Genomic DNA, 8,136 nt, shown 5'->3' with positions numbered 1-8,136 from the left:
TGTATCTGTGTCTGTGTGTCGGTCTCTGTCTGTGTCTCTGTCTGTCTGTGTGTCTGTCTGTGTGTCTGTCTCTCTGTGTCTGTCTCTGCATCTGTCTCTCTGCATCTGTCTCTCTGCGTCTGTTTTCCCTGTGTCTGTCTGTGCCTGCCTGTGTCTGTCTGTGTCGGTGTGTGTCTGTCTGTGCCTGTGCCTGTGTGCCTATGTCTGTGCCTGTGTCTGTGTGTCTGTCTGTGTGTCTGTCTGTCTGAGTGTCTGTGTGTGTGTGTGTCTGTCTGTCTGCCTCTGCCAATGCCTGCCTCTGTCTGTGTCTGTGTGTGTCTGTGTGTGTCTGTCTGTGCCTGTGTCTGTGCCTGTGTGTCTGTCTGTCTGTCTGAGTGTCTGTGTGTGTGTGTGTCTGTCTGTCTGTGTGTCTGTCTTTCTGTCTGTCTGTGTGTCTGTCTGTCTGCCTCTGTCTGTGTGTGTCTGTCTGTGTGTCTGTGTCTGTGTGTCTGTGTCTATGTCTGTCTCTGCCTCTGTCTGTCTGTGTCTCTCTATCTGTCTGTCTGTGTCTGTGTGTCTATCTCTGTCTGTGTCTCTGCCTGTGTCTGTCTGTGTCTGTGTCTGTTTCTGTCTCTGTCTGTGTTTCTGTGCCTCTGTCTGTCTGTCTGTGTCTGTGTGTCTATCTCTGTCTGTGTCTCTGTCAGTCTGTGTCTGTCTGTGTCCCTGTCTGTCTGTGTGTGTCTGTCTCTGTGTGTGTCTGTCTGTGTCTGTCTGAGTCTGTCTGTCTCTGAATTTGTCTCTGTCTGTGTCTCTGTCTGTGTCTGAGTCTCTGTCTGTGTGTCTGCCTCTCTCTGTGTCTGCCTCTCTGAGTCTGTCTCTCTGTGTCTGTGTGTCAGTGTGTCTGTTTCTGAGTCTCTGTCTCTGTGTCTCTATCTCTGTGTCGGTCTCTCTGAGTCTGCCTCTCTGTGTCTGTGTCTGTCTGTGTGTCTGTCTGAGTGCTGTCTGAGTGTCTGTCTGTGTGTTTGTCTGTGTGTCTGTCTCTCTGTTTCTCTGTCTCTGTGTCTCTGTGTCTCTGTCTCTGTGTCTCTGTCTCTGTGTCAGTCTCTCTGTGTCTGTGCGTTTGTGTCTGTGTCTGTCTCTCCGTGTCTGTCCGTGTCTGTCGGTGTCTGTCGGTGTCTGTCGGTGTCTGTCCATGTCTGTCTGTGTGCCTGTGTCTGTGTGCCTGTGTCACTGTACCTGTGTCTGTGCCTGTGTCTGTGTCTGTGCCTGTGTGTGTGTCTGTCTGTCTGTGTGTCTGTCTGTCTGTGTGTCTGCCTGTCTGTGTGTCTGCCTGTCTGTGTGTCTGTCTGTCTGTGTCTCTGTCTGTCTGTGTCTCTGTCTGTCTGTGCCTGCTTGTCTCTGTGTGTCTCTGTCTGTGTGTCTGTGTCAGTGTCAGTGTCTCTGTCTCTGTCTGTCTGTGTCTCTGTGTCTGTGTATCTATCTCTGTCTGTGTCCCTGTCTATGTCTGTCTGTTTCTCTGTCCCTGCCTGTCTGTCTCTCTGTGTCTGTCTCTCTGTGTTTGTCTCTGTCTGTCTGTCTGTCTATCTGTGTCTGTCTGTCTCTCTGTGTCTGTCTCTCTGTCTGTCTGTGTCTATCTGTCTGTGTCTGCCTTGGTCTGTGTGTGTCTGTCTGTCTGTGTCTCTCTCTGTCTGTGTGTGTGTCTATCTCTCTGTGTCTCTGTCTGCGTCTCTGTCTGTGTCTCTGTCTGTGACTCTGTCTCTCTGTATCTATCTCTCTGTGTCTGTCTGTCTCTGTGTTTGTCTCTGTGTCTGTCTCTGTGTCTGTCTCTGTCTCTCTGTTTGTCTCTCTGTCTGTGTCTCTGTCTGTGTCTGTGTCGCTGCCTCTCTGTGTCTGTCTCTCTGTGTCTGTCTGTCTCTCTGTATCTACCTCCATGTCTGTCTCTGTGTCTGTCTCTGTGTCTGTGTCTGTCTGTGTCTGTCCGTGTGTCTGTCTCTGTCTCTGTTTCTCTGTCTGTGTCTGTCTGTGTCTGTGTCTGTTTCTGTCTCTGTCTGTGTCTCTGTGCCTCTGTCTGTCTGTCTGTGTCTGTGTGTCTATCTCTGTCTGTGTCTCTGTCTGTCTGTGTCTGTCTGTGTCTGTGTGTGTCTGTCTGTGTCTGTCTGAGTCTGTCTGTCTCTGTCTCTGATTTGTCTCTGTCTGTGTCTCTGTCTGTGTCTGAGTCTCTGTCTGTGTGTCTGCCTCTCTCTGTGTCTGCCTCTCTGAGTCTGTCCCTCTGTGTCTGTGTGTCAGTGTGTCTGTTTCTGAGTCTCTGTCTCTGTGTCTCTATCTCTGTGTCGGTCTCTCTGTGTCTGTCTCTCTGAGTCTGTCTCTCTGTGTCTGAGTGTCTGTCTGTGTATCTGTCTGTGTGTCTGTCTGTGTGTCTGTCTCTCTGTTTCTCTGTCTCTGTGTCTCTGTCTCTGTGTCTCTGTCTCTGTGTCAGTCTCTCTGTGTCTGTGCATTTGTGTCTGTCTGTCTCTCCGTGTCTGTCCGTGTCTGTCTGTGTCTGTCTGTGTCTGTCTGTGTCTGTCCGTGTCTGTCCATGTCTGTCTGTGTGCCTGTGTCTGTGTGCCTGTGTCTCTATACCTGTGTCTGTGCCTGTGTCTGTGTCTGTGCCTGTGTGTCTGTCTGTCTGTGTGTGTGTCTGAGTGTCTGTGTGTGTGTGTGTGTCTGTCTGTCTGTGTGTCTGTCTTTCTGTGTTTCTGTCTGTCTGTGTGTCTGTCTGTCTGCCTCTGTCTGTGTGTGTCTGTCTGTGTGTCTGTCTGTCTGAGTGTCTGTGTGTGTGTGTGTCTGTCTGTCTGCCTCTGCCAATGTCTGCCTCTGTCTGTGTCTGTGTGTGTCTGTGTGTGTCTGTCTGTGCCTGTGCCTGTGTCTGTGCCTGTGTCTGTGTGTCTGTCTGTCTGTCTGAGTGTCTGTGTGTGTGTGTGTGTCTGTCTGTCTGTGTGTCTGTCTTTCTGTGTTTCTGTCTGTCTGTGTGTCTGTCTGTCTGCCTCTGTCTGTGTGTGTCTGTCTGTGTGTCTGTGTCTGTGTGTCTGTGTCTATGTCTGTCTCTGCCTCTGTCTGTCTGTGACTCTCTATCTGTCTGTCTGTGTCTGTGTGTCTATCTCTGTCTGTGTCTCTGCCTTTGTCTGTCTGTGTCTGTGTCTGTTTCTGTCTCTGTCTGTGTCTCTGTGCCTCTGTCTGTCTGTCTGTGTCTGTGTGTCTATCTCTGTCTGTGTCTCTGTCAGCCTGTGTCTGCCTCTCTCTGTGTCTGCCTCTCTGAGTCTGTCTCTCTGTGTCTGTGTGTCAGTGTGTCTGTTTCTGAGTCTCTGTCTCTGTGTCTCTATCTCTGTGTCGGTCTCTCTGTGTCTGTCTCTCTGAGTCTGTCTCTCTGTGTCTGTGTGTCTGTCTGTGTGTCTGTCTGAGTGTCTGTCTGAGTGTCTGTCTGAGTTTCTGTCTGTGTGTCTGTCTGTGTGTCTGTCTGTGTGTCTGTCTCTCTGTTTCTCTGTCTCTGTGTCTCTGTCTCTGTGTCTCTGTCTCTGTGTCAGTCTCTCTGTGTCTGTGCGTTTGTGTCTGTGTCTGTCTGTCCGTGTCTGTCCGTGTCTGTCGGTGTCTGTCCATGTCTGTCCGTGTCTGTGTCTGTGTGTCTGTGTCTGTGTGTCTGTCCATGTCGTGTCTGTCCATGTCCGTCTGTATATGTCTGTGTGTCTGTGCTTATCTGTGTCTGTCTGTGTCTGTGTCTGTGTCTGTGTCTGTGTCTGTCTCGGTCTGTCTGTGTCTCTGTGTCTGTCTGTCTGTGTCTGTGTGTCTATCTCTGTCTGTGTCTCTGTCTGTGTCTCTGTGTCTCTCTCTGTGTCTGTCTCTCTGTGTTTGTCTCTCTGTGTCTGTATGTCTCTGTGTTTGTGTGTCTCTGTGCCTGTGTGTCTCTATCTGTGTGTCTGTGTGTCTGTGTTGGTGTGTCTGTCTGTGTTGGTGTGTCTGTGTCCTTCTATGTCTCTGTCTCTGTCTGTGTGTGTATCTGTGTCTGTGTGTCGGTCTCTGTCTGTGTCTCTGTCTGTCTGTGTGTCTGTCTGTGTGTCTGTCTCTCTGTGTCTGTCTCTGCATCTGTCTCTCTGCATCTGTCTCTCTGCGTCTGTTTTCCCTGTGTCTGTCTGTGCCTGCCTGTGTCTGTCTGTGTCGGTGTGTGTCTGTCTGTGCCTGTGCCTGTGTGCCTATGTCTGTGCCTGTGTCTGTGTGTCTGTCTGTGTGTCTGTCTGTCTGAGTGTCTGTGTGTGTGTGTGTCTGTCTGTCTGCCTCTGCCAATGCCTGCCTCTGTCTGTGTCTGTGTGTGTCTGTGTGTGTCTGTCTGTGCCTGTGTCTGTGCCTGTGTGTCTGTCTGTCTGTCTGAGTGTCTGTGTGTGTGTGTGTCTGTCTGTCTGTGTGTCTGTCTTTCTGTCTGTCTGTGTGTCTGTCTGTCTGCCTCTGTCTGTGTGTGTCTGTCTGTGTGTCTGTGTCTGTGTGTCTGTGTCTATGTCTGTCTCTGCCTCTGTCTGTCTGTGTCTCTCTATCTGTCTGTCTGTGTCTGTGTGTCTATCTCTGTCTGTGTCTCTGCCTGTGTCTGTCTGTGTCTGTGTCTGTTTCTGTCTCTGTCTGTGTTTCTGTGCCTCTGTCTGTCTGTCTGTGTCTGTGTGTCTATCTCTGTCTGTGTCTCTGTCAGTCTGTGTCTGTCTGTGTCCCTGTCTGTCTGTGTGTGTCTGTCTCTGTGTGTGTCTGTCTGTGTCTGTCTGAGTCTGTCTGTCTCTGAATTTGTCTCTGTCTGTGTCTCTGTCTGTGTCTGAGTCTCTGTCTGTGTGTCTGCCTCTCTCTGTGTCTGCCTCTCTGAGTCTGTCTCTCTGTGTCTGTGTGTCAGTGTGTCTGTTTCTGAGTCTCTGTCTCTGTGTCTCTATCTCTGTGTCGGTCTCTCTGAGTCTGCCTCTCTGTGTCTGTGTCTGTCTGTGTGTCTGTCTGAGTGCTGTCTGAGTGTCTGTCTGTGTGTTTGTCTGTGTGTCTGTCTCTCTGTTTCTCTGTCTCTGTGTCTCTGTGTCTCTGTCTCTGTGTCTCTGTCTCTGTGTCAGTCTCTCTGTGTCTGTGCGTTTGTGTCTGTGTCTGTCTCTCCGTGTCTGTCCGTGTCTGTCGGTGTCTGTCGGTGTCTGTCGGTGTCTGTCCATGTCTGTCTGTGTGCCTGTGTCTGTGTGCCTGTGTCACTGTACCTGTGTCTGTGCCTGTGTCTGTGTCTGTGCCTGTGTGTGTGTCTGTCTGTCTGTGTGTCTGTCTGTCTGTGTGTCTGCCTGTCTGTGTGTCTGCCTGTCTGTGTGTCTGTCTGTCTGTGTCTCTGTCTGTCTGTGTCTCTGTCTGTCTGTGCCTGCTTGTCTCTGTGTGTCTCTGTCTGTGTGTCTGTGTCAGTGTCAGTGTCTCTGTCTCTGTCTGTCTGTGTCTCTGTGTCTGTGTATCTATCTCTGTCTGTGTCCCTGTCTATGTCTGTCTGTTTCTCTGTCCCTGCCTGTCTGTCTCTCTGTGTCTGTCTCTCTGTGTTTGTCTCTGTCTGTCTGTCTGTCTATCTGTGTCTGTCTGTCTCTCTGTGTCTGTCTCTCTGTCTGTCTGTGTCTATCTGTCTGTGTCTGCCTTGGTCTGTGTGTGTCTGTCTGTCTGTGTCTCTCTCTGTCTGTGTGTGTGTCTATCTCTCTGTGTCTCTGTCTGCGTCTCTGTCTGTGTCTCTGTCTGTGACTCTGTCTCTCTGTATCTATCTCTCTGTGTCTGTCTGTCTCTGTGTTTGTCTCTGTGTCTGTCTCTGTGTCTGTCTCTGTCTCTCTGTTTGTCTCTCTGTCTGTGTCTCTGTCTGTGTCTGTGTCGCTGCCTCTCTGTGTCTGTCTCTCTGTGTCTGTCTGTCTCTCTGTATCTACCTCCATGTCTGTCTCTGTGTCTGTCTCTGTGTCTGTGTCTGTCTGTGTCTGTCCGTGTGTCTGTCTCTGTCTCTGTTTCTCTGTCTGTGTCTGTCTGTGTCTGTGTCTGTTTCTGTCTCTGTCTGTGTCTCTGTGCCTCTGTCTGTCTGTCTGTGTCTGTGTGTCTATCTCTGTCTGTGTCTCTGTCTGTCTGTGTCTGTCTGTGTCTGTGTGTGTCTGTCTGTGTCTGTCTGAGTCTGTCTGTCTCTGTCTCTGATTTGTCTCTGTCTGTGTCTCTGTCTGTGTCTGAGTCTCTGTCTGTGTGTCTGCCTCTCTCTGTGTCTGCCTCTCTGAGTCTGTCCCTCTGTGTCTGTGTGTCAGTGTGTCTGTTTCTGAGTCTCTGTCTCTGTGTCTCTATCTCTGTGTCGGTCTCTCTGTGTCTGTCTCTCTGAGTCTGTCTCTCTGTGTCTGAGTGTCTGTCTGTGTATCTGTCTGTGTGTCTGTCTGTGTGTCTGTCTCTCTGTTTCTCTGTCTCTGTGTCTCTGTCTCTGTGTCTCTGTCTCTGTGTCAGTCTCTCTGTGTCTGTGCATTTGTGTCTGTCTGTCTCTCCGTGTCTGTCCGTGTCTGTCTGTGTCTGTCTGTGTCTGTCTGTGTCTGTCCGTGTCTGTCCATGTCTGTCTGTGTGCCTGTGTCTGTGTGCCTGTGTCTCTATACCTGTGTCTGTGCCTGTGTCTGTGTCTGTGCCTGTGTGTCTGTCTGTCTGTGTGTGTGTCTGTCTGTCTGTGTGCCTGTCTGTCTGTGTGTCTGCCTGTCTGTGTGTCTGTCTGTCTGTGTCTCTGTCTGTCTGTGTCTCTGTCTGCCTGTGCCTGTTTATCTCTGTGTGTCTCTGTCTGTGTGTCTGTGTCGGTGTCAGTGTCTCTGTCTCTGTCTGTCTTTGTCTCTGTGTCTGTGTGTCTATCTCTGTCTGTGTCCCTGTCTATGTCTGTCTGTTTCTCTGTCCCTGCCTGTCTGTCTCTCTGTGTCTGTCTCTCTGTGTTTGTCTCTGTCTGTCTATCTGTGTCTGTCTGTCTCTCTGTGTCTGTTTCTCTGTCTGTCTGTGTCTGTCTGTCTGTGTCTGCCTCTGTCTGTGTGTGCCTGTCTGTCTGTGTCTCTCTCTGTCTGTCTCTGTCGGTGTGTGTCTATCTCTCTGTGTCTCTGTCTGTGTCTCTGTCTGTGACTCTGTCTCTCTGTATCTATCTCTCTGTGTCTGTCTGTCTCTGTGTTTGTCTCTGTGTCTGTCTCTGTGTCTGTCCGTGTGTCTTTGTCTGTCTGTGTCTCTCTGTCTGTGTCTCTGTCTGTGTCTCTGTCTGTGTCTCTCTCTGTGTCTCTGTCTGTGTCTCTGTCTCTCTGTGTCTGTCTCTCTGTGTCTGTCTGTCTCTCTGTATCTACCTCCGTGTCTGTCTCTGTGTCTGTCTCTGTGTCTGTGTCTGTCTGTGTGTCTGTGTCTGTCTGTGTCTGTCCCTGTCTCTCTGTCTGTGTCTCTGTCTGTGGCTCTGTCTGTCTCTCTGTGTCTTGTCTCTCTGTGTCTGTCTCTGTCTGTCTCTGTCTGTCTCTGTCTGTGTCTGTCTGTCTTTCTGTGTCTGTCTGTCTCTCTGTGTCTGTCTGTCTCTCTGTGTCTGTCTGTCTCTCTGTGTCTGTCTGTCTGTGTCTGTCTATGTCTGTGTCTCTGTATCTGTCTCTCTGCGTCTGTCTCTCTGCTTCTGTCTCTCTGTGTCTGTCTCTCTGTGTATCTGTGTCTGTCTGTGTCTGTCTGTGTGTCTCTGTCTGTGTGTCTGTGTCGGTGTCTCTGTTTGTCTGTGTCTCTGTGTCTGTGTGTCTATCTCTGTCTGTCCCTGTCTGTCCCTGTCTGTCCCTGTCTGTTTCTCTGTCCCTGCCTGTCTGTCTCTCTGTGTCTGTCTCTCTGTGTTTGTCTGTCTGTGTTTGTCTGTCTGTCTGTCTGTGTCTGTCTGTCTCTCTGTCTATCTGTGTCTGTCTGTCTGTGTCTGTCTGTGCCTCTGTCTGTGTCTCTGTCTCTCTGTGTCTGTCTCTCTGTGTCTGTCTGTCTCTGTATCTATCTCTCTGTGTCTGTCGCCATGTCTGTGTCTGTCCGTGTGTCTGTGTCTGTGTCTGTCTCTCTGTCTGTGTCTCTGTCTGTGTCTCTGTCTGTGTCTCTGTCTCTGTCCCTGTCTGTGTCTCTGTCTGTGTCTCTGTCTGTGCCTCTGTCTGTGTC

This window comes from Somniosus microcephalus, chromosome 9 (assembly GCF_052327205.1).
Source record: "Somniosus microcephalus isolate GS21.2 chromosome 9, FLI_Smic_1.0, whole genome shotgun sequence".
In the NCBI taxonomy this organism is placed as follows: Eukaryota; Metazoa; Chordata; class Chondrichthyes; order Squaliformes; family Somniosidae; genus Somniosus; species Somniosus microcephalus.
The sequence above is the reverse complement of the archived record's forward strand: the minus strand, read 5'-3'. Positions refer to the sequence as shown.